Source organism: Bubalus kerabau, chromosome 1 (assembly GCF_029407905.1).
Source record: "Bubalus kerabau isolate K-KA32 ecotype Philippines breed swamp buffalo chromosome 1, PCC_UOA_SB_1v2, whole genome shotgun sequence".
Lineage (NCBI taxonomy): Eukaryota > Metazoa > Chordata > Mammalia > Artiodactyla > Bovidae > Bubalus > Bubalus kerabau.
This window is the reverse complement of record NC_073624.1, coordinates 263,121,019-263,147,567: the sequence shown is the minus strand read 5'-3', so window position 1 is coordinate 263,147,567 and position 26,549 is coordinate 263,121,019. Positions and strand designations below refer to the sequence as shown.

At 41.5% G+C, this 26,549-nt stretch overlaps 1 protein-coding gene across 12 annotated transcripts in view; it reads left to right on the top strand.

The window, feature by feature from the left end:
- Window positions 1-8,122: 8,122 nt before the first annotated feature.
- ARB2A (ARB2 cotranscriptional regulator A) overlaps window positions 8,123-26,549 on the top strand; it is a 418,957-nt gene continuing 400,530 nt past the window's right edge. For 5 of the 12 annotated variants that reach the window (XR_008708552.1, XR_008708546.1, XM_055564861.1 and 2 more), the window contains exon 1: window positions 8,126-8,324. The gene's annotated coding sequence lies outside the window, so the exon portion shown is untranslated. Of the gene's footprint in view, window positions 8,325-26,549 lie in introns of all 12 variants that reach the window. The other 7 variants (XM_055564819.1, XM_055564806.1, XM_055564825.1 and 4 more) reach the window with 3 other exon arrangements.

Sequence of the window (26,549 nt, the reverse complement as noted above, 5' to 3'; positions counted from 1 at the left end):
GAGAGCTCTGGGCATATTTCCAAATGGTCACTTTTCCTCTCCCACTGTCAGAAGAGAATTTTTCTCTGATTTTCAATGTGGCTCCTGGAGGTAACAGTCACAAAAGTGTTCTACATCCTTCCCACAACCAATGAAACCACTTGGGAGTCTTAATTCTCAAACCAGTCCATGAGTTTCAACGCCTAGAGTAGTCCACAGTGTTGCTGCTTAGTCACTAAGTTGTGTCCTACTCTTTGTGACTCCATGGACTGCAGCATGCCAGGCTCCCCTGTCCTTCACTATCTCCTGAAAGGAAGAAAAAGAAAGTGAAGTCGATCAGGCGTGTCCAACTCTGTGACTGTACGGACTGTAGCCTATCAGGCTTCTTCATCCATGGGATTTTCCAGGCAAGAGTACCGGGGTGGGTTGCAATTTCCTTCTTCAGGGGATCTTTCCGACCCAGGGAACGAACCCAGGTCTCCTGCATTGCAGGGAGACACTTTACCCTCTGAGCCACAGGGAAGACTCCCACTATCCCCTGGAGTTTGCTCAAATTCATGTCCATTGAGATGGGATGCAATCTAACCTTCTCATCCGCTGCCATCCCCTTCTCCTTTTGCCTTCAATCTTTCCCAGCATCAGGATTTTTTTTTACAATGAGTCAGCTCTTCCTATCAGGTGGCCAAAGTATTGGTGTTTCAGTTTTTACAATGATTATTCAGGGTTGATTTCCTTTAGGATTGACTGGTTTAATCTGGCTGTCCAGGGGACTCTCAAGAGTCTTCTCCTTCTCCAGCACCACCATTCAAAAGCATCAGCTTTTCAGTGCTCAGCCTTCTTTTATGTCCCAACTCTCACATCCATACATGACTACTAGAAAAACCATAGCTTTTTCTATATGGACCTTTGTTGGCATAGTGATGTCTCTGCTTTTTAATATGCTGTCTAGCTTTCCTTCCAAGAAGCAAGTGTCTTTTAATTTCGTGGCTGCAGTCACCATCATAGTGATTTTGGAAACCCCCAAAATAAAATTTGTCACTGCTTCCACTTTTTCCCCTTCCATTTGCCATGAAATGATGGGTCCAGATACCATGACCTTAGTTTTTGGATGTTGATTTTTCCATGTCTGGCTCTGTTGCTTCTTGTACTGCATACAGGTTTCTCAGGAGACAGATAAGGTGGTACGGTATTCACATCTTTTTAAGAAATGTTCACAGTTTGTTGTAATCCACAAGGTCAAAGGCTTTAGTGTAGTCAATGAAGGAAATGTTTTTTCTGGAATCTCCTTGCTTTCTCCATGATCCAACTAATGTTGGCAATTTGATCTCTGGTTCCTCAACCTTGTATAAACACAGCTTGTATATCTGGAAATTCTCAGTTTACATACTGCTGAAGCTGAGATTGAATGATTTTGAGCATAACTTTATTACCATGTGAAATGAGTGCATTTGTATGGTAGTTTGAACATTCTTTGGCATTGCCCTTTTTGGGATTAGAATGAAAACTGACCTTTCCCACAGCTGAGATTTCCAAATGTGCTGACATATTGAGTGCAGCACTTTAAAAGCATCTTCTTTTAGGATTTTAAATAGCCCACCTGGACGGTGACCTTCTGCCAATTCATCTATTACAATTTAAAGTGTTCTACCCATACTGACTTCTGCTTCCTGTTCAGTTCACTTGCGCAGTCATGTCCAACTCTTTGCAACCTCATGGACTGCAGCACACCAGGCCTCCCTGTCCATCACCACCTCCCAGAGTTTACTCTAACTCATGTCCATTGAGTCGGTGATGCCATCCAACCATCTCATCCTCTGACGTCCCCTTTTCTTCCTGCCTTCAATCTTTCCCAGCATCAGGGTCTTTTCCAGTGAGTCAGTTCTTCACATCAGGTGGCCAAAGTATTACAAATTCAGCTTCAGCATCAGTCCTTCCAGTGAATATTCAGGACTGATTTCCTTTAGGATTCAATGGTTGTATCTCCTTGCAGTCCAAGGGACTCTCAAGAGTCTTCTCCAACACCATGGTTCAAAAGCATCAATTCTTCTGCACTCAACCTTCCTTATAGTCCAACTCTCACATCCATACATGACTACTGGAAAAACCATAGCTTGGACTAGATGGACCTTTTTTGGCAAAGTAATATCTCTGCTTTTTAATATGCTGTCTAAGTTGGTCATAACTTTTCTTCCAAGGAGCAAGTCCCTTTTAATTTCATGGCTGCAATCACCATCTGCAGTGATTTTGGAGCCCCCCCAAATAAAGTCTGTCACTGTTTCCATTGTTTCCCCATCTATTTGCCATGAGGTGATGGGACCAGATGCCATGAGCTTAGTTTTCTGAATGTTGAGCTTTAAGCCAACTTTTTCACTTTCCTCTTTCACTTTCATCAAGAGGCCCTTTAGTTCTTCTTTGCTTTCTGCCATAAGGGTGGTATCATCTGCATATCTGAGGTTATTGATATTTCTCCCAGCAATCTTGATTCCAACTTGTGCTTCATCCAGCCCAGCGTTTCTCATGATGTACTCTGCATATAAGTTAAATAAGCAGGGTGACAATAAACAGCCTTGACGTACTCCCTTTCTTATTTGGAACCAGTCTGTTGTTCCATGTCCAGTTCTAACTGTTGCTTCCAGACCTGCATCAAAAGGCAGATCAGGTGGTCTGGTATTCCCATCTCTTTCAGAAATTTCCACAGTTTATTGTGATCCACACAGTCAAAGGCTTTGGCATAGTCAATAAGGCAGAAATAGATGTTTTTCTGGAACTCTCTTGCTTTTTCAATAATCTAACGGATGTTGGCAATTTGACCTCTGGTTCCTCTGCCTTTTCTAAATCCAGCTTCGAAATCTGGAAGTTCACGGTTCATGTATTGCTGAAGCCTGGCTTGGAGAATTCTGAGCATTACTTTACTAGCTTGTGAGATGAGTGCAATTGTGCAGTAGTTTGAGCATTCTTTGGTATTGCCTTTCTTAGGGCTTGGAATGAAAACTGACCTTTTTCAGTCCTGTGGCCACTGCTGAGTTTTCCACATTTACTGGCATATTGAGTGCAGCACTTTCATAGCATCATCTTTTAGGATTTGAAATAGCTCAACTGGAATTCCATCACCTCCACTAGCTTTGTTCGTAGTGATGCTTCCTAAGGCCCACTTGACTTTGCATTCCAGGATGTCTGGCTCTAGGTGAGAGATCATACCATTGTGATTATCTGGGTTGTTAAGCTCTTTTTTGTACAGTTCTTCTGTGTATTCTTGCCACCTCTTCTTAATATCTCCTGCTTCTGTTATGTCCATACCATTTCTATCCTGTATTGTGTCCATCTTTGCATGAAATTTTCCCTTGGTATCTTCAATTTTCTTAAAGAGATCTCTAGTCTTTCCAGTTCTGTTGTTTTCCTCTATTACTTTGCACTGATCACTGAGGAAGGCTTTCTTATCTCTCCTTGCTATTCTTTGGAACTCTGCATTCAAATGGGTATATCTTTCCTTTTCTTTGCTTTTCACTTCTCTTCTTTTCACAGCTATTTGTAAAGCCTCCTCAGACAGCCATTTTGCTTTTCTGCATTTCTTTTCCTTGGGGATGGTCTTCATCACTGCCTCCTGTACAATGTCATGAACCTCCGTCCATAGTTCTTCAGGCTCTCTGTCTATCAGATCTAATCCCTTGAATCTATTTGTCATTTCCACTGTATAATCATAAGGGATTTGATTTAGGTCATACCTGAATGGACTAGTGGTTTTCCCTACTTTCTTCAATTTAAGTTTGAATTTGTCAATAAGTAGTTCATGATCTGAGCCACACTCAGCTCCTGGTCTTGTTTTTGCTGACTGTGTAGAGCTTCTCCATCTTTGGGTGCAAAGAATATAATCAATCTGATTTCAGTATTGACCATCTGGTGATGTCCATGTGTAGAGTCTTCTCTTGTGTTGTTGGAAGAGGGTGTTTGCTATATCCAGTGCATTCTCTTGGGAAAACTCTGTTAGGCTTTTCCCTGCTTCATTCTGTACTCCAAGGCCAAATTTGCCTGTTACTCCAGGTGTTTCTTGACTTCCTACTTTTGCATTCCAGTCCCCTATAATAAAAAGGACATCTTTTTTGGGTGTTAGTGCTAGAAGATCTTGTAGGTGTTCATAGAACCATTCAACTTCAGCTTCTTTAGCATTACTGGTTGGGGCATAGACTTGGATTACTGTGATACTGAATGGTTTGTCTTGGAAATGAACAGTGATCATTCTGTCATTTTTGAGATTGCATCCAAGTACTGCATTTTTTACTGTTTTGTTGACTATGATGGCTACTCCATTTCTTCTAAGGGATTCTTGCCCACAGTAGTAGATATAATGGTCATCTGAGTTAAATCCACCCCTCCAGCCCATTTTAGTTTGCTGATTCCTAAAATGTCAGCATTCACTCTTGCCATCTCCTGTTTGACCACTTCCAATTTGTCTTGATTCATGGGCCTAACATTCCAGGTTCCTATGCAATATTGCTTTTTACAGCATTGGACTTTGCTTCTATCACCAGTCATATTCAGAACTGGGTGTTGTTTTTGTTTTGGCTCCATCCCTTCATTCTTTCTGGAGTTATTTCTCCACTGATCTCCAGTAGCATATTGGGCACCTACCCATCTGGGGAGTTCATCTTTCAGTGTCTTATCTTTTTACCTTTTCAAACTGTTCATGGGGTTCTCAAGGAAAGAATACTGAAGTGGTTTGCCATTCCCTTCTTTAGTGGACCACATTTTGTCAGAACTCTCCACCATGACCGACTGTCTTGGGTGGCCCTACGTGGCATGGTTCATAGTTTCATTGAGTTAGCCAAGGCATGGTTCATGTGATCAGATTGGTTAGTTTTGGTGATTGTGGTTTCCAGTCTGTCTGCCCTCTAATTGAGAAGGATAAGAGGTTTATGGAAGATTCCTGATGGGAGAGACTGACTGAGGGGGAATCGGATCTCTGATGGACGGGGCCATGTTCAGTGAACCTTTAATCCAATTTTATGTTGATAGGTGGGGCTGTGTTCCCTGCCTTTTATTTACCTGAGGCCAAACTATGGTGGAGGTAATGAAGATAATGGCGACTTCCTTCAAATGGTCCCATGCTACACTCAGTGCCCCCAACCCTTCAGCAGGCCACCACTGACCCGTGCCTCTGCTTGAGACTCCTGGACACTCATGGGGAAGTCTGGGTCAGTCTCTTGTGGGGCCACTGCTCCTTTCTCCTGGGTCCTGGTGCACACAAGGTTCTGTTTGTGCCCTCCAAGAGTCTGTTTCCCAGTCCTGTGTAAGTTCTGGCAGCTCTATGGTGGGTTAATGGCGACCTCCTCCAAGAAGGCTCATGCCATACCTAGATCTGCTGCATCCAGAGCCCCTGCCCCTGCGGCAGGCCACTGCTGACCGTACCTTGTCAGGAGACACTCAAACACGGTTCTGGCTCAGTCTCTGTGGGGTCTCTGGGTCCTGGTGTGCATAGGTTTGTTGGAGCCCTCTAAGTGTCTCTGGCAGGAATGGGGTTTGATTTCTGTTAAGCTATGCTTTTCTTTAACTACTTTCCTGTCTTTTTAATTTGAGGCGCAATAGTTTTCTGACTTCAGTTCTCTAAAGGATCTAAAAAGAGCTGTTGAATTTAGGTTTTTAGGCTTTTATTTCTTGTTGTGAGGATAAAAATGCTGATTTTCAAGCTTCAAACTCTTTACATATTGGACTGGAAATCTCTAATTCACTCTAAACTGTGTTCTTTCCCATCAAACCCCTGACTCACAAATATGGCTGGAAGGAAGGGAAAATTGTTTTGTCTCACCTTCTGCACCTTTTAATTCTATATGTTCCCACTTATTCTGTTAGTTTGAGGTCCTTCAATGTCCCCTCATGAGTGGGAAGAAAAGGCTGTCATAGACTGTGACCATGCTTCCCTCAGTAAAAATGTCCAGGTTCTGGTGTTTTCTGTCATCAAGTAATTTTGTACATTTTGTTCTGGAGGTTCACCCAAGTCCAGGAATTCCAACACTGCCATTCTCTGATACATGGGACAGATGCTCCAGCCAATATTTCTAACTTTCCATGTAGTTCCTCTTCTTGTGGCTTACTTCACACAACCTTATTCTACTGACTTGTTTGCTCCTTTCTGCTAGAGTTACTTCTCTCCCTTTCTTCAAAATAATTCTACCCTAGAGTTTGTGTCTCTCCATAAAGATACATGGAATCCTAAGCCCAGTACCTCAGAACGTGACCTTACTTGGAATAAAGTCATCAGATAGGTAATCAGGTTAAAGTGAGGTCACTGGGGTGGGCCCTTATTTAATATGACTTCCCTATAATAAGGAAATTTGGACACAGAGACAGCACACAGAGAGTATCTCATGTGAAACTAAAGAGTTTGGGGTGATGTAGCTACAAGGCAAGGGGCATCAAAGATTGCCAGCATCCCTGTAGAAGCAAGGGAGAGACAAGGGACAAATTCTTCCTCGTAGCCCTTGGAAGGAACCAAAATTGGATATACTTTGGTCTCAGACTTCTAACCTCTAGAGCTGTGAGGCAATACATTTCCACTGTTTAAGCCACCTGGTTTGAGGTACTTCCTTATGGCAGCCCTAGCAAATGAAAACACCTAGCCACGTACCAACATGTCTACTAGTTGCTGGGAAAACTTAACAGTTATTATCTCTGTACTCTGTTAATGAAGAATACCAAGTCTCTTGTCTTCCAAGCAAGAGCTGGTAAATCATGTTTAGCATTGCCTTTTCCAAAACTCCAAATTATTGGCCAAGTTCCCATGCCTCACTCCAAAACTATTTCTTACCACCTTTTTCTTCAACAGCAGCTTGGGGTGGCCCAATGTCAGATCATTCAGGATCTTATGGATGTATGAAAACAACTTTGGATTTTAATTTTAGTAGAGAACATCTTAAATGTTTTGAATACGGAAGGAACAAATTCTAATTTTCTTTTTAAATGGATTTCTACAGTTGCCAATTGGAGACTAGATTGTACAGAAGTAAGAATAGAAGCATTTAGAACAGTCTCTTTGAACACCCATTGAGGACCAGTGTAGAAGGTGTAGAGGTGATAAGAACTGGTTAGATTTAGGATACCTTTTGAAGACAGAGCAAACCTATATGCAGGTCAGTAAGCAACAGTTAGAACTGGACATGGAACAACAGACTGGTTCCAAATAGGAAAAGGAGTATGTCAAGGCTGTATATTGTCACCCTGCTTATTTAACTTCTATGCATAGTACATCATGAAAAACGGTGGGGTGGAAGAAGCACAAACTGGAATCAAGATTGCCGGGAGAAATATCAATAACCTCAGATATGCAGATGACACCACCTTTATGGCAGAAAGTGAAGAGGAACTAAAAAGCCTCTTGATGAAAGTGAAAGAGGAGAGTGAAAAAGTTGGCTTAAAGCTCAACATTCAGAAAACTAAGATCATGGCATCTGGTCCCATCAGTTCATGGCAAATAGATGGGGAAACAGTGGAAACAGTCTCAGACTTTATTTTCTGGGGCTCCAAAATCACTGCAGATGGTGATTGTAGCCATGAAATTAAAAGACACTTACTCCTTGGAAGGAAAATTATGACCAACCTAGATAGCATATTGAAAAGCAGAGACATTACTTGGCCAACAAAGGTTCGTCTAGTCAAGGCTATGGTTTTTCCTGTGGTCATGTATGGATGTGAGAGTTGGACTGTGAAGAAAGCTGAGCGCCGAAGAGTTGATGCTTTTGAACTGTGTTGAAGACTCTTGAGAGTCACTTGGACTGCAAGGAGATCCAACCACTCCATTCTGAAGGAGATCAGCCCTGGGTGTTCTTTGGAAGGACTGATGCTAAAGCTAAAACTCCAATACTTTGGCCACCTCATGCGAAGTGTTGACTCTTCATTGTCAAAGACTCTTATGTGGGAGGGATTGGGGGCAGGAGGAGAAGGGGACGACAGAGTATGAGATGGCTGGATGGCATCACCGACTCGATGGAAGTGAGTTTGAGTGAACTCTGGGAAGTGGTGATGGACAGGGAGGCCTGGCGTGCTGCGATTCATGGGGTCGCAAAGAGTCCGACATGAAAGGGACTGAACTGAACTGAACTGAACTGAACAGCCCAGGGAACCAACCCAGCGACCGCGCCCCGCCCACTTCCGGCCGGTCGCGGCCGTCGGCGGCGCGTGCGCGATGACGTTGCAGTCGCTAGCGGACCCCGGAAGTGCAACTTGAACTTGATCGGGGCGCGGATTCCCGAGAGGGAAAGTCATAACAACCGCACGAGGGAGTTCGACTGGCGAGCTGGAAGGCCACGCCTCCTCCCGCCTCCCCCCACAGCCCTGCAGCTGGGGGCAGAGTTCAGGTAGGACAAGCGTTTGCCTGCGTGTGAGCTTGCGGGGGGCAGGCCCGGGCCGGAATCAAGAGGAAGAGGCCGGCCCCTTGATTCATCTGGGGCGGGGGTCGCAGCCGCCGGAGGGGGCCGGAGGGTACCCGGGAGCCAAGCTGTGGTTCCTGCGCACCCCTCTGCCCTCTGCCCTCTGCCCAGGACCTCGCCGATGGGCAGCTTAACTCCTGCTATTTCCATTTTCGATGCGGGGCAGAACACGTGTGTTCCCTGGCTGAGTCTCCTTCCACTTGCAGACTGTAGCGTAATGGGCCTTCCTAAGCTTTCTCAGGTTGGGGGGTAGGGTGGGGCGGGGGATGTATTGCAGTTTTCTGGTTAAAGATTTTTCTACGAAAATTACCATCACCTGACAGACCTTTATCAGGAATCATTCGCTGCAGACGGAAGACTATGAAGTGCAGTTATAAAATGCTCTCAAAACTTGTAACTTGCATGAGCTCTGGTGGGACATTTCACTGGGATGCATTCGTAATCGAAGACTTGACTTTGAAATAAAGTTAGGTATATTTTGGAGTCAGTCTTCTCTTTCCCTCATCCAGAGATTTAACATATTCGTCTAGAGCTCCGGAGTGTGTATTCGTTGTGCCAAGTAATTGATTAGTTTTTTTACTATATTGCATTTGTCTATTTCCCCAAATCCTCTCAAAGTTCCAAAGGGAAAAATCCTCTGGTTTTTCAGGCTACCGTGTGCCTTACACCATTTACCAAAATGCGTGAAATATCCAATTCACAGTATCTTTTTGTCTTAAAGCTTTGTTAGAGATACATTCTTCCTGTTTATTCTTTATCCCTCATTGAGAGGAACAGATACACTGTATTTATTTAATGTATTTAGAAAACGAACGTCAAAAGGGGACGACAGAGGATGAGATGGTTGGATGGCACCACCAACTCCATGGACATGAGTTTGAGCAAGCTCCGGGAGTTGGTGATGGACAAGGAAGCCTGGAGTGCTGCGTCCATGGGGTTGCAAAGAGTCAGACACGACTGAGGGACTGACTGAGCTGAACTGAGTTAGAAAGTAAGTTCGGGAGCAGTTTTTTGACATGCTGCTACCAGGCTTCTATCTGACTCTTCAACTAAGTGTTCCTTCAACTTAAGGGTGAAGCCTAAACCAGGGATACTCTGGACGGCTTTGAGGCAGTGGCTACTACAATGCTGGTACCAAAGTCAAGAGGGCAATATGACCTATGAAACTGTAAACATCTATCCAGTCATTCAATTAACAGAGATTCATTGGCCACCTTCAGTGTGCCAGGTAGCGTTCTAGGTGCTGGGTTTCCAATAGCAAACGGAACAGGCCGTCTTTGTGTTGAAATTTACATTGTGAATAGAGAAGGACAATTAGCAAGTAAATATGTCAAGTAGTGATAAGAGCTATGAAGAAAAATAAAGCACTCTGAGGGGAGAGAGAATGATGGAGCATGCTCTTTTAAATAGGGTGGTCAGTGTCAGCCTCTTTGATAAGAAGACTTATGAGTAGAGATCTAGATGAAATCAGAAAGTGAGCTCTGGAGGTATGTGGTATGTGTTTCAGGCTAGGAAAAGAAATAGATTTGGTATATCTTGGAATATCTTGGTATATCTTGGAATATCGTGGAATAGCAAGGATCTAGGCATGCAGTCATCAGTGTTTAAAATTCTCAAGAATATTTATTCAGTGATTTGTGTGACCATAAGTGATCTTTTTTATTGACAGCCTATTTTTCTCAGCTTTTCCCGACAGACCTCTATGAGGAGAATCTGATGTCTCCAGATATGTAGAGATGTTTCCAGGCTCGCATTAGCATGTTTACATAACTTGTCCTGTTTTAGGATCAAATTGGGTTTGTACAGTGGCCATGGATAACTGAGTAGTGAGTGAAAAAAGCTAACTTATGTCAACTTTTCATTCTTTTTTCTCTAAAATTGTAGTAAAATACACATAACATAAAATCAGTCTTTTTAACCATTTTTAAGTGTACACTTCAGTGGCATCAAGTATTAATACATTCACATTGTTAGGCAGCTGTCACTACCATCCATTTCCAGAACTTTTTTATCTTCCCCAAGCAAAACTCCATACCCATTAAACATTTCCCATTCTCCCTCTTCTCAGCCCTGGGCAACCATTAGTCTACTTTCTTTCTCTACGAATTTTGTTTCTGCTCTAGATATCTCATATAAGTGGAATCATATGACGTTTGTCCCTTTATGACTGGCTTATTTTGCTTAGCATAGTGCCTTCAAAGTTCATGTATGGTGCAGCATGTTAAATGTTCTTCCTTTTTTAAGGCTGAATAATATTCTCTTGTATATATAGACTACAATTTGTTTATCTGTTCATTTGTCTGTAAATACTGTGTTGCTTCCACCTTTTGGCTATTGCAGATAATGCTGCTGTGAACACGAGTGTGCAAATATCTATTTGAGTCTCCTGCTTTCATTTCTTTTGGTTATATACCCAGAAGTGGAAGTGTTGGATTATGTGCTAATTCTGTATGTAATTGTTTAGAAATTGCCATCCTGCTATCCACAATGGCTGCACTATTTTACCTTCCTACTGGCGGTGCAGAGGTTTCATTTTCTCTGCATCCTCACCAACAGTTCTCCATAGCCTCGCCAGGCATCTTTTCTCCCTTAAAAAAAAAAAAAAATTATAATAATAATAGTCCTCCTAATGGGTATGAAGTAATACCTCAGTGGTTTTGATTTTCCTAATGATTGGTAATATTAAGTATCTTTTAATCTGCTTTTTGGCCATATTTTTATGTCCTTCTTTGGAGCACTGTTCATTTATTTTAAGATCCATTTTTTGTTTGTTTGTTTTTGGCTGTGGCACACAGCTTGCAACATCTCAGTTCCCCATCCAGGGACTGAACTCAGGCTATGGCAATGAAAGTCTGGAATCCTAACCACGAGGCCACCCAGGAACTCCCCTTAAGGTCTGATCTTAATAGAAAATTTTGCAGGCTTTTTGGCAAATTTTTTTAAGGGTTGAGAAAGCAGCCACCTTGTCTTCTGTTACTTTTTTAAACCTAAAATGCTATAATTATCAAAACTTAAATTCTCTATAGACCAAGTACCTGTAGTAATTCCAAACTTAGAAGTAAAATAAACCGTGAAATACCTTTTATAACAATGAATGAACGTCTGGGTATCAGACTGTGATGAAAAGTTCTGAAAAGCCGAAGATCATCCTGACCTGCTTTGATTCTTTTCTCTTTTTCTTTAGATGGGAAGGAATATATTGATCAGCTGACTGTGGCTCTGAAGTAGATCACTCTTGTGTTATTGTTTCTGGTAGCTGAGAAGAGCAGGAAACAAGAGAGAAAAATGATGAAGAAACAGAGAAAAGACGTGTTAGGTAGCAGTTGGATGTGGCTAGATGGAGAATAGCAAAGGAGTTCAGTAACATTAAGGGACTAAGCCCTGGAACTGACAGGAGGAGACAGGGGACCTGGCAACAAAATGACAGAAAGTGATCCAGCTCCACAGACTGGAAGGGGCTGGGGACAGGGTGGGAGTGCAAATCACGGCTGCATTTCAGCCACACCTACTGTATACCAGGTCCAGTTCAGTCCAGTTCAGTCCAGTTCCAGTTCAGTCCCTCAGTCGTGTCCTACTCTTTGCGACCCCATGAATCACAGCACGCCGGGCCTCCCTGTCCATCACCAACTGTATGCTGCTGCCGCTGCTGCTAAGTTGCTTCAGTCATGTCTGACTCTGTGCGACCCCTTAGACGGCAGCCCACCAGGCTCCCCCGACCCTGGGATTCTCCAGGCAAGAACACTGGAGTGGGTTGCCATTTCCTTGTCCAATGCAGGAAAGTGAAAAGTGAAAGTGAAGTCGCTCAGTTGTGTCTGACTCTTAGCGACCTCATGGACTGCAGCCCACCAGGTGGCTCCGTCCATGGGATTTTCCAGGCAAGAGTACTGGAGTGAGTTGCCGTTGCCTTCTCTGCACCAACTGTATACCAGGTAACATATGTCAATTCTTCTGGTTCAACGCTTAGTATTTGGAGGGTATGCGATGTATACAGCCCACAGAAATAAACTTAAGTTGTTCAGACCATATATCATATCATCTCCAGCCATAGAGCAGTGAGGTTTAATTAAGTAATTTAATGACTAATTTTGTAGTTTAACAGTGTTCAGCATTGTTAAAAATTATTTTTAATTTATCCATTTAAGAAAGGAAGGACTTTTTATTTTTAGTGCAAGATAATGCATCTTTAAAAAAAAAACAAACTGTTAAATGTTTTTTACACTGTTGCTGCTACTGCTAAGTCACTTCAGTTGTGTCCGACTCTGTGCGACCCCATAGACGGCAGCCCACCAGGCTCCCCCGTCCCTGGGATTCTCCAGGCAAGAACACTGGAGTGGGTTGCCATTTCCTTCTCCAATGCATGAAAGTGAAAGTGAAGTCACTCAGTCATGTCCGACTCTTTGTGACCCCATGGACTGCAGCCTACCCCAGGCTCCTCCGTCCATGGGATTTTCCATGCAAGAGTACTGGAGTGGGTTGCCATTGCTTTCTCCAGTTTTTTACACTCAGATCAGGTCAGATCAGATCAGTCGCTCAGTCGTGTCCAACTCTTTGCAACTATCATTTATTAAACACTTTTAGGGTACTGCATTTAGCTATTTAAGTTATAAAGCTTATTTAAGTTAATTACTATGCTTTGATTTAAAGTGCTGAATGAAAAATTGTACCATACTCTTGCGTATCTTTCTATGAATTTGCTACGGATGAGGTAGCAGATGACTGACTTGCTGAATGTTTCACAGCTAAACTAAAGATAATTTAGAGGTAGCAGTGCTCTGCTACTTAATCTGATATTGTGTTCTTGTCTCCTTTTTTGGAGGATGGTTCATTTTTGCTATATAGATACTGCAATATAGATAACAGATAATTTTTGCTGTAGAGAAAAATATCACTGTGAAGACAGATCATTGAAGTAAAGCATTTATTGTATGTTTCTATTTCTTTATAGCAGATTGGATATTAATTTCAGGTGTAGTCTAGGTTGATAATATACTTAGGGTTGATTTGCTTAGTGGTTAGAGAGGTGTTGATAAGACTAAGACTGTGGATTTGGGCCTCTTAAGACCCTTTAGTAGCTAATTAAGGAAATGATAGCAACTAGTACCCAATATATATAACTGCTAATATATATATAACTGCTAATGGCTGTGGATGTGGCTGGTTTTCCTATCCCCTGCTAATCATTGCCATCATATGTGATACGGTGAAAGAAGGCAGCAGGGAAGATACTGTATGTGGCTCAACAGACACAGTACTTCTACTTAAAGAAAAAATTCAGAGTTAATATCCAAGGTAATGAAGGAGTGTGATATCTTTTTCATCTGAAAAGCATAACTTAGTATTGTGTGCTTTGTTTAGAACATGGAACAAGCTAGACATGTGACCAAAATTATAACTCAAGGTAAAGCAGTTAAGAAACTAAAAAGTTTGATTAATTAATAACTGAGATATTCTCTTGACTTGAATTACCCCATTCTTCTTGATATCATGTCTTTGTGTATACTATGGAAGTGACTCTTACAGTAACTCAAGTAGTTTGGGAAATAATTAATCACCACAGTTCATTTGTCTTAATACCCATTAATGTAGTTGAAGTATTTATCTTGAGTTGTCAGATCCAGGAGTTGGTTGGTCAACAAGAGAGGAAGGATCAGATCAGGAAAGCAGGGCAAGTACTGGCAGAAAAGAAAGGGGGTCTGTCAACAGGTATTATAGCTGAACAGGGATTGGACTCTTATCTCAAAAGTGATGGGAAGAAGTAGGGAGATACAGGAACTGGAAAAGGCCCAAGATCTACATGAACTGAAATATGAGGCAAGGAAAACAGGGAAATAGTCAGGCAGGGTCTCAGTTATCTGAATCCGTAAAAGATGGATGCCTAGTCATACGTCAGTCTGGATCCCATACTTGAGGATCTTATGTGCTGGTTGGGATGTCTGTTTATAGCAGACATGGACAGAGGAGCTTGGTGGATTACAGTCCATGGGGCTGCAAAAGAGTCAGACATGACCTAGTGATGTAAACAACACAGCTTCACAGAAGACATCAGAAGCTGCGTGTTTGTACTCTCAACTTTGTCCTGTATGCTTTTTTCCCTTCCCTGACTATAACATGCTTAAACTATAGTCATGAGTATAAAAATTTTTCAGTGAGTTATTTACCTCTTCTAGGAAATTATCAGACCTGAATGGACTTTGGGAATCCTGTGCACTTGTAATCAGCATTAGAAGTGAAGGTAATCTCTTGTGTGGACTGTTGCATCAAACTCTATAGTTGGCCAAAGCCTTTCACATCTCCTTTTTCTGCTGCTTCCTTCCTCTGATTAGGAACAAAAATGGCTTTAGCATTTGAACGCAGGGCCGAATGAACTGATGATGTTGAAGTAACCTCTCTTCTAAGATTGAGGCTGTTTGGAAAAGTATCAAGAATGTTATAACACAAATGCTTCTAAACATGACATCCCCTGATAGTTTCTAATTGCTATGGAGTCAATTGCATCTCTCAAAATACATAATTTGAAGCTCTAACCCCACCAAAGTAATTCAGGTTAAATGAGCTCATGTGGGTAGGATCCTGATCTGATAGGATTTGTGTCTTGATACCTGAAACCTCACTTGATTTATCTCTCTACCATGTTAGAACACAGCAAACAGGTGGCTGTCTAAAAGCCAAGAAGAAAGTTCTCACCAAAAACCAACCCTGTCAGACATTGATCCGGGATTTCTAGCCTCCAGGACTGTGAGAAAATAAAGTCCTCTGTTTGAGCCAGCCAGTATTTTGTTATGGCAGCTGGAGCAGACTAATATACTAATTTATGATCTTTTTTTTTTTCTTAATCAGCGATTAGGTTTCATGTGCTCTAGCAGAGGAATGTTAGGAGTTCGATGAACTCAGTTTTCCATGAGTTTGGTCACTCAGTCGTGTCCAACTCTTTGCGACTCCATGGCCTGCAGCACTCCAGGCCTCCCTGTCCATCACCAGCTCCCAAAGCTTGCTCAAACTCATGTCCATTGAGTTGGTGATGCCATCCAACCATCTCATCCTCTGTCTTCCCCTTCTTCTCCTGCCTTCAGTCTTTCCCAGCATCAGGGTCTTTTCCAGTGAGTCAGTTCTTTGCATCAGGTGGCCAAAGTTTCAGCTTCAGCATTAGTCCTTCCAGTGAATATTTCAGGACTGATTTCCTTTAGGATTGACTGGTTGGATCACCTTGAAGTTCAAGGGACTCTCAAGAGTCTTCTCCAACACCACAGTTCAAAAGCATCAATTCTTTGGCACTCAGCTATCTTAATAGTCCAGCTCTCACATCCATACATGGCTACTGGAAAAACCATAGCCATGACTAGACAGATCTAGGTGGCAGAGTAATGTCTCTGCTTTTTAATGTGCTGTCTAGGTTGGTCATAGCTTTTCTTCCAAGGAGTAAGCATCTTTTAATTTCATGGCTGCAATCACCATCTGCAGTGATTTTGGTCCCTGAAAAATAAAGTGTGTCACTGTTTCCGTTATTTCCCCATCTATTTGCCATGAAGTGATGGGACCAGATGCCATGATCTTCGTTTTCTGAATGTTGAACTTTAAGCCAACTTTTTCACTCTCCTCTTTCACTTTCATCAAGAGGCTCTTTAGTTCCTCTTCACTTTCTGCCTTAAGTGTGGTATCATCTGCATATCTGAGGTTATTGATATTTCTCCCAGCAATCTTGATTCCAGCTTGTGCTTCATCCAGCTTGGCATTTTGCATGATGTACTCTGCATACAAGTTAAATAAGCAGGGTGACAGTATACAGCCTTGGTGTACTCTTTTTCCTATTTGGAGCCAGTCTGTTGTTTCCATGTCCAGTTTTAACTGTTGCTTCTTGACCTGCATACCGGTTTCTCAGAAGGCAGGTCAGGTGGTCTGATATTCCCATCTCTTTCAGAACTTTCCACAGTTTATTGTGAATCACACAGTCAAAGGCTTTGGCTTAGTCAACAAATCAGAAATAGTTGTTTTTCTGGACCTCTTGCTTTTTCCATGATGCAGTGGATGTTGGCAGTTTGATCTCTGGTTCCTGTACCATTTCTAAATCCAGCTTGAACATTTGAAAGTTCTCGGTTCACGTATTGTTGAAGCCTGGCTTGGAGAATTTTGAGCATTACTTTGCCAGCTTGTGAGATGAGTGCAATTGTGCGGTAGTTTGAACAGTCCTTGACATTACCTTTCTTAGTGATTGGAATGAAAAGTGACCTTTTCCATTCCTATGGCCACTGCTGAGTTTTCCAAATTTGTTGGCATATTGAATGCAGCACTTTTCACAGCATCATCTTTTAGGATTTGAAATAGCTCAACTGGAATTCCATCACCTCCACTAGCTTTGTTCATAGTGATGCTTTCTAAGGCCCACTTGACTTCACATTCCAGGATGTCTGGCTCTAGGTGAGTGATCACACCATTGTGGTTTTGTGGGTCATGAAGATCTTTTTTGTACAGTTCTTTGTATTCTTGCCACCTCTTCTTAATATCTTCTGCTTTTGTTAGGTTAATACCATTTCTGTCCTTTATTGTGACCATCTTTGCATGAGATGTTCCCTTGGTATCTCGAATTTTCTTGAAGAGATCTCTAGTCTTTTCCATGCTCTTGTTTTCCTGTTATTTCTTTGCATTGAATGCTGAGGAAGGCTTTCTTATCTCTCCTTGCTATTCTTTGGAACTTTGCATTCAAATGGGTATATCTTTCCTTTTCTCCCTTGCTTTTGCTTTTCTTCTATTCCCAGCTATTTGTAAGGTCTCCTCAGACAATCGTTTTGCCTTTTTGCACTTCTTTTCCTTGGGGATGGTCTTGTTCCCTGCCTCCTTTACAATGTCACAAACCTCCGTCCATAGTTCTTCAGGCACTCTGTCTATCAGATCTAATCCCTTGAATGTGTTTGTCACTTCCACTGTATAATCGTAAGGGATTTGATTTAGGCCACATCTGAATGGTGTAGGGTTTTTCCCTACTTTCTTCAATTTAAGTCTGAATTTGGCAATAAGGAGCCATGATCTGAGCCACAGTGAGCTCCTGGTCTTGTTTTTGCTGACTGTATAGAGCTTCTCCATCTTTGTCTGCAAATAATATAATCAATCTAATTTCAGGATTGACCATCTGGTCATGTTCATGTGTAGAGTCTTCTGTGTTCTTGGAAGAGGATGTTTGCTATGACCCCTGCGTTCTCTTGGCTTCATTTTGTACTCCTAGGCCAAATTTTCCTGTTACTCCAGGTATCTCTTGACTTCCTATGTTTGCATTCCAGTCCCCTGTGATGAAAAGGACATCTTTTTGGTGTGTTAGTTCTAGAAGGTCTTGTAGGTCTTCACAGAACCATTCAACTTCAGCTTCTTCAGCATTACTGGTTGGGGCATAGACTTGGATTACTGTGATATTGAATTGTTTGCCTTGGAAATGAACAGAGATCATTCTATTGTTTTTGAGATTGCATCCAGGTACTGCATTTCGGACTCTTTTGTTGTCTATGAGGGCTACTCCATTTCGTCTAAGGGATTCTTGCCCACAGTAGTAGATATAATGGTCATCTGAGTTAAATTCCCCCATTCCAGTTCATTTTAGTTCACTAATTCCTAAAATGTTGATGTTCACTCTTGCCTTCTCCTCTTTGACCACTTCCAATTTGTCTTGATTCATGGACCTAACATTCCAGGTTCCTATGCAGTGTTGCTCTTTATAGCATCGGACTTTATATCCATCACCAGTCACATCCACAACTGGGTGTTGTTTTTGCTTTGGCTCCTTCTCTTCATTCTTCCTGGTTTTATTTCTCCACTCTTCTCTAATAGCATATTGGGCATCTGCCAGCCTGGGGAGTTCATCATTTAGTGTCCTATTTTTTTGCCTTTTCATATAGTTCATGGTGTTCTGAAGGTAAGGTACTGAAGTGGTTTGGCATTGCCTTCTCCAGTGGACCACGTTTTGTCAGAACTCTCCATCATGACCCGCCTGTCTTGGGTGGCCCTACACAGCATGGGTCATAGTTTCATTGAACTAGACAAGGCTGTGGTCCATGTGATCACTTTGATTAGTTTTCTGTGATTATGGTTTTCATTCTTTCTGCCCTCTGAGGGATAAGGATAGGAGGCTTATCCTTAGACCCACTAAAATAAACCCAAAATTGCTCAAAAATTTGAAAGAATTTGATCAGAGAGACCTCCAAGAGGACTTATAGTTTATATACCATCTAAAAAGATTGAGCAGAAAAGTTGGTACATGAAAGTAGAAGAAAGGAAGAAGGAAAAATGAAATGAAAAGTATTAGATGGTAGGGTCTTTCCTGTATATTGGATTGTGGTCTGAATTTATACAGGATGACTCTAGGTTTGGTTCTAAGATACGATAAATTTGGTCTTACTGGAGACAGTTTTGGACCTCTTCTCCTCAGCAGGAAAGCATTTTTGATCTGTATTTTGTTCTTTCAGGATATTTTCCTACTTTTTTCTAGGTGACTAATATGATAAAATCAATTCATGCTAATATATTTCACAGGTAATTATGATAAAAGTATTATTTTTTGCAGATATTATTTCATTTTGAAGCAGTGTGAGTGATTATAATGGTGAAAATTTGATCTGCTTTAGGAACACTGCAAGTACTTCTAACAAACTAGATGATTCCATTTTATCATTCAGAATAAGCTATTTATTTAAAACAGTTTATTTATTCTGAATATTTTTCCTCAATAAAAAAACATGTATAATTATTTTTATCCAAACAAGCATATGTGTTTGTGTTTCTCACTGTTCCAGTTTAAAATATAAGGTTTTTCTCTCTTTCTCTTTCAACAACAAAAAAGACTTAGAGCCAGATCAATCCCTAACACTGAAAATGAGTTTTTAAAGCTAATTTCCCTTTATTTTTAAAATCCAAAAACAGTGGGAGAAAGCAGCATTTTTGTTTTGGTAAATCCAAAAGAAGCTCCTTCCCCACGTGGAAAATAAATTATTGCTGAATTGGAAAATCAGTAAGCAATGTACTCAGTGATAATGAAAATAAATGAATCTGGGAGCTAAAGTGATGTGCAGTAGTTTGCTGGGGATTTGAATATATGTTGTCTATTGCTGTGTAACAAGTTATCTTAAAATTTAGCAGCTAAAATGAAGAACATCTGTTATCTGCATGTTCTCTTAGGGTCAGGTATTTAGGAGCAGCTTAGCTAGGTTCCTGTGGCCCAGACAGTAAAGAATCTACCTGCAGTGTGGAAGACCCGGGTTTAACCCTTGGGTCGGGAAGATCCCCTGGAGGAGGGCATGGCTACCCGCTGCAGTATTCTTGCCTGGAGAATCCCATACACCAAGGAGCCTGGTGGGCCACAGTCTATGGGGTCGCAAAGACTCAGACATGACTGAGCGACTAACACTTTAACTTTTCACTTAGCTCTTGTTTGGGATCTCTTGCAGGGTTGGAATTTCAGCGTCAGCTGGGGCTGCCGTCATCTGTAGTCTAACCTGGTCTGAATCATGTGCTTCCAACGTGCGCCCCTGTGGCTGTTGGCAGGAAGCTTCCCTCACTCACCGCTCGGGCCCCTCTCTCCATATGGCTGCTCACAACATGGTTTTCTCAAGAGTGAATGATCCTCGAGAAGAATGGAAGCCACAGTCTCAGAAGAGTGATACTGTTGCTTCTCCTGTTCACTGTTGGTCGTACACGTCAGCTCTGGTCGGTGTGGGAGGTTACTTTGTGGAGGCGTGACTCCTAAGAGAGGAAGGCTGCCTGCCACCGTCCACCCCCCAGCCTGCAGGGTTCCTGTCCTTTCCCTGAATCCCCATATACAGTGCGCTCACCACTTCCCAAGGCCATCACATGTCTCATTCTATGACGGTATCATCTTGAAGTCCAGAACCACATCATCTAAGGCAGGTCCAGGTATAGGTGGGGTTCCTTGAAGGTCACTCCTTCAGCATAGCTTCTTGAGTTCACTCATTTCCACTTGTCTCTGCTCACCCATCTGCCCCACCTCCCAAAATACAGTGGAGGGTCAGGCACAAGGTAACTTCTGTAGACATTCTTGTTTCTTAAGGGGGAAAATGGGAGACGCAAAGGCATCACTGGCTCATAGCGTTTCTGAAGTCCAGATGGGCAGTGTTGATAGGGCTCAAGCCTGGGAGTTGTTATCCAAGTTTACAGCTTTGCCGTCTGTGCTCTTGGTCTTACCTCTTTTTTTTTTTTTTTCCATAAAATATAGTAGGTGCTTGTAGGTGAGTGGTTTTCTCCATCTACTTCCTACCAGTAAAACTGTAGGGTCCAAAAACCTCTTTTCATTTAAGATGTATTAAATCTTTTAAATATTAAATTAAAAGATGTATTGAAAATCCTGTATACATCTTGTGGATATTCTGTAAATTCTATTGAGATGTGAATTCTATTGAGGTGCATTTATATAGTTAGACAAACGCCACAACTACACCTTTTTCTTAAAAGCTAAATCCTTGTATACTTCAGGCTCTTGCTTATTAGGCTAAAGGACAATGACCGTAAGCTTTCTATAAGCTTTATTGTTTGAGAGAATCAGTGAGGCACACTCTACTCTCTTGAAAGGGCCTTTTGTCTGACTGACTAATATTCTAAGGTGTCACCTTTAATGTATTGACACATTAGTATTTAACACTCAGCTTCATCTTTGAACCATGTTTTCCTCGTAGTGTCCTGGATTTGCTTAGAAGACATTTCTTACTCAGCGTCATTTGTCTTCTGGAGAGGAATTTTTTCTCTTTTTAATAGACTTTATTTTCTAGAACAGTTCTAGGTTCACAGCAGAGTTGAGTGGAGAGTTCAGAGATTTCCCATATACCTCCTGCCTCTTGGATCACACAGCCTTCCTGGTTATAAAATTCTGCATCAAGAGTGGCGCTACATTTGTTACAGTCAGTTAACCTGTTGCTGCTGTTATTGGTCAGTCGCTAAGTGGTGTCTGAGTCTTTGTGACTCCATGGACTGCAGCACACCAGGCTCCTCTGTCCTCCACGATCCCTTGGAGTTTGCTTATCATCGTGTCCATTGGGTCAGTGATGCTCTCTAACTGTCTCATCCTCTCCTGTCCCCTCCCCTTGGCTTTCAGTCTTTCCCAGCTCAAGGTCTTTTGCAATGAAATGGCTCTTTGCATCAGATGGCCAAAGTCTTGGAGCTTCAGCTTCAGTCCTTCTGTGAATATTCAGGGTTGATTTCCTTTAGGATTCATTGGTTTGCTCTCCTTGCAGTCCAAAGGACTCTCAAGATTCTCCAGCAGCACATCTCAAAAGCATTAGTTCTTTGGCACTCAGCCTTCTTTATGATCCTACTCTTTCATCCGTACATGACAACTGGAAAAACCATAGCTTTAGCTATGTGGACTTTGGTCGGCAAAGTGATATCCCTGCTTTTTAATATGCTGTCTAGATTTGTTATAACTTTGCTTCCAAGTTAACCTACACTGACACATCATTATCACCCGAAGTCTGTAGTTTACATTAGAGTTCTCTCTTGGTGTTGTATATTCAGTGGGTTTGGACAAATCTATATGATATGTATCTACCATCAGAGCATCATTCAGAGTGGTTTCACCACCCTAAAAAATCCTCTTTATTATGCCTGTCCACTCCTCCTTCCTCCCTAACCCCTGGCAACCACGAATCTTTAGTTTCCATAGTTTTGCCCATTCCAGAATATCATAGAGCTGGAGTCGTATATAGTATGCAGGCCTTTGCACGTTGGCTTCTTTTACTTAGTAATATACTTTTTAAGTTTCCTCCCTGTCATTTCATGGCTTGATACCGTGTTTTTTTTTTTTTTTTTTTAAGTGTTGCCGAGTAATATTCTTTTGTATGAATGTACTACAATTGATTTATTCATTCACCTACTGAAGGACACTTGTTCTTTCTGAGTTTGGCAATCATGACTAAAACTGCTGTTGATATCTGTATGCAGATGTTTGTGTGGACATAATTTTTCAACTAGTTTGGCTAAATACCAAGGAGCATGATCGTGGGTTATATGGTGAGAATATGTTTAATTTTATAAGAAACTGTCAAATTGTCTTCCAGCATAGCTGTATCGTTTTGCATTCTGGCCAATAACGAAAGCAAGTTCTTGTTGCTCTATATCCTTGTCAGCATTTGGTGTCGTCAGTGTTAAGGATTTTAGCCATCCTAATATATGTGCAGTGGTATCTCATTGTTGTTTTAATTTGCAATTCCCTAATGATATATGATGTTAAACATCTTTTTGTAAGCTTATTTTCCACCTGTAATCTTCTTTAGTCAGGAGGTACTCATCAGGTCTCTTGCCCATTTTTTAATTGGGTTGATTTCTTATTGTTGAGCTTTAAAAGTTCTTCATCAGTTCAGTTCAGCTGTTCAGTTGTGTCCGACTCTTTGCGAGCCCATGGACTATAGCATGCCAGGCCTCCCGGTCCATCACCAACTCCTGGAGCTTATTCTAACTCATATCCTTCGAGTCGGTGATGCCATCCAACCATGTCATCCTCTGTCGTTTCCTTTTACTCCCACCTTCAATCTTACCCAGCATCAGGGTCTTTTCACATGAGTCAGTTCTTTGCATCAGGTGGCCAAAGTATTGGAGTTTCAGCTTCACCATCAGCCCTTCCAGTGAATATTCAGGACTGATTTCCTTTCAGATGGACTGGTTGGATCTTCTTGCAGTCCAAGGGACTCTCAAGAGTCTTCTCCAACACCACAGCTCAAAAGCATCAATTCTTAATATATTTTAAGATACTTTCATTAGATATGTCTTTTGAAAATATTTTCTCTCAGTCTGTGACTTATCTTTTCATTTTCTTGACAGTATCTTTTGCAGTGCAAGGTGTGGCTTCTTTTCATTTAACAGTCCTTTTATTAATATATTGCTTGCTTCTCACATTTTAGTATAAGCAGCAAGAAGAACCAGGTGGCACATTCAGCACTCTAGGTAGAAATCTCCTTGTTAGATCAACCACTTCTTTAGGTACATTTTCTACTTTCCATATAATTCCGTGGAACACTAAAATTGCCACCACTACATAACAGCCCCCTTCTCGAGTTCCCAGTAACACTTACTTTGCTTTCTTGCAGGTCCTCACCCACAGCCTTATCAAGGACCATGGGGCTTCTATTAACAGAGTCTTCAGTGGGATGGGGGCTGTAGGCTTTCTCTAACACTTTTTTCAGACCCCCCTCTGTCTGATTCCAAAGCCGTTCTCACATTTAAGGTTTTTGGTATGACAGCATTCCACTTGCAGGTACCAAAATTGGTATCTGTGGTTGCCCTGAAATAAGTAGTTGCTGTACTGAGACTAATGTAAGACAAATCATGTGGTTGACTGAATTACAGCACAATTTGAATTTGCAATCCTAAAGGAAGGATTGGACCTCAATCATCATGGTGGGTATATAAACGCATATGCTGAAGAAGCTGGGCACCTCAGATCTCTAATTCTGCTGAGCCTCCTTTGCCAGTAGAAGCAGCCCTTCTGTGCCTTCCCAGGAGGTCTGTCTCCCCTGGCCTGAAGAACCTGTCAACGGCTTCCCCTGAGCTGCCCACAGTGGATCGCTGATCTTCCTCTTTTCTTATTCCAACCATCTTACATTTCTTTTAGACCTATAACCAGACGAGTCCAAACAGACCCCAGAGAGTGAGATAAAAAGATTAAACCACAAAGATGCGTGTGATTTTTTTCAGTTTGTATATGTAGAAACTGGAGAATTGTGTGTGGGAACAGATTCTAAGAATGTGGAATCGGGTTAAAGGAAAATACAGTCGGAAAGAAGAAGTGATGCTCCTTGTTCCTTTGAAACATTATGCATACTGTTTCTGCAGTTGTAGTTTGATTTGTTAATGGCCTCTCTCACTAGACCAAGCTGTTCAGTTGCTAGGACCATTTATTTTTGTAACAGCATGAGAAGCAGCAAACATTATATGCCAGGTATTGTTCTGAGAACCTAACACACATTAGTTCATTTGATCCCCACAGCTATCCTTTAAGTAGGTACTAATATAAAGTGCATTTTTTAGATGTGGAAACAAGGTTACTGGATTGAGGGTCCTCAAGACTGCCCTTAGGTTTGATGATTTGCTGGCAGAACTCCCAGAACTCAGACGCGCTATTAAATTCACAGTTGCAGTTTATTACAGTGAAAGGGTACAGATTAAAAACAGCAAACAGAAGAACCACATAGGGCCGAGCCCAGGAGAGACTAGGTACTAGCTTCCGCTTGTCCTCTCTGAACAATTGTACAGAAAGTGTCTTGTTCTTCCATCGACAGTATGTGACAAATGCAAAGTGTTCGCAACCAAGGAAGTTCCCCTGAACCTTAGTGTCCAGAGTGGCTTTTGAGTGTCAGTCACATAGACACTGGAGGCTTCCCTGGTGGCTCAGTGGTAAAGAATCTGCCTGCCAATGCAGGAGATGAGGGTTTGATCCCTGGGTCGGGAAGATCCCCCTCGCCGAGAGGAAAATGGCAAGCCACTCTAGTATTCTTATTTAGAGAATACCGTGGACAGATGAGCCAGGCAGACTATTGTCCAGGGGGTTGCAAAAGAATCAGACATGATTTAGCGGCTAAATAGCAACAACAACACATATGCAAGGAGTGCCCCCATGACTAAGTGACCAGGCCCCACAGAGATCAATCTGATATAGCATGCCGCAGGATCCAGGGAATAAAAGCATGCATTCACCATGAATCATGCAGTTAGTATAAACTGCATGGCATGGCCCGAGGCCTCAGGCGTACAAGGATACTATTATCAGGCGTGGTATTCCAAGGGCTTATAGGCATCTCACAGAAGCCAGAATGCACAGGTTTTGGACATCCCAAGCCTGCCGAGTTAACTGCACACCTGAGGTTAAGTACCTTGCCCTAGGTATTATATAGAAGAAATGGCAGAGTTAAATTTTAAGTACAGGCATTCTGGCTCCAGTGTTCTATGACCGTATGTTCTACTGCCTTTTGGCATAGCTTCTGTCAAATACAGAATCTGGTATGTTTGAGGCACTGAATAAATTTTTATTAAGTGAATGTGGAGAAGGGAATGGCAAGCCACTCCAGTCTTCTCGCCTGGAGAATCCCATGGACAGAGGAGTCTGGTGGGCTGCAGTGTATGGGGTCACAAAGAATCGGACACAACTGAGCAACTAACACGCGTTAAGTGAGTGAATGGAAGAATGGCAGGGAACTGTAGGCTGGGCCTGCTGATTCAGCAAAGGTTATTAGTTTTAACGCTTTTTCATGAAATACCACATGTCTCTATCTACTCCACAGCTCTCCAAAATCTATGTAAGTTATTAGACATTCATTGAAGATCAGCTTAAGTTTCTTTTTGGCTGCCTTCTGCTGTGTAAATATTGCTCAGTTGACTTGAGTAGTAGGATTAGAAGTCTAATTATTTCTAATGTATCAAGAAAGGATATGACTGCTTGAAATTTCAATAATTAGAGCTATTTTTCTGGTTTACAGTGTTATGCATTCCTTAATAGCTGTTGCAATTATAGCTAAAGCTAAATACTTGTGATATTTAGGTTATTTTTCTATTTGTGTGTATTTGCTAATTTCTGTTGAAATAAATAACAAGATTTGGCTGAAATGTAACAAAATAATCCCTCCTCAAGTAATAGTTAATAAATTTGTTATAGTATTTCCTACCCACAGGGTATATATATCATTCTCCATGGAATAAGTACTACCATAACATGTAAAGCATTTAGGCAAATAGAATAAATCATGCCAATTACCATTTATTTTTACATTTAAAAAAATCTCCTCACTTTTATCTGTTGTAATCTTATTAAGGTAGAATTGAAATTCCATAAATGGTACATATTTAAAGTATATAATTTGATGTTGTTTTAGCATATATCCTTGAAATTCTCATCACAGTCAAGATAAGGAATATTTCCATCATCTCCAAATGTTTTCTCCTGTCATTTTCTTTGGTCATTTTTATGTCTTTTCTCAAGAGATAGCTGTTTAAATCTTTTGCCTGCTTTTAAGTTTGATTATCTTATTATTGACTTGTAAAAAGTTTTTTTTTTTTTTTTTTCTTCTGTCATCTAAGTATTTCCTCCAGTCTGTGGCTTCTTTTTCATTTTCTTAATGTTATTTTTTGAAGAGCAAACATTTTAATGAGGCACAGGTTATCAATTTTTTCCTTTATAAC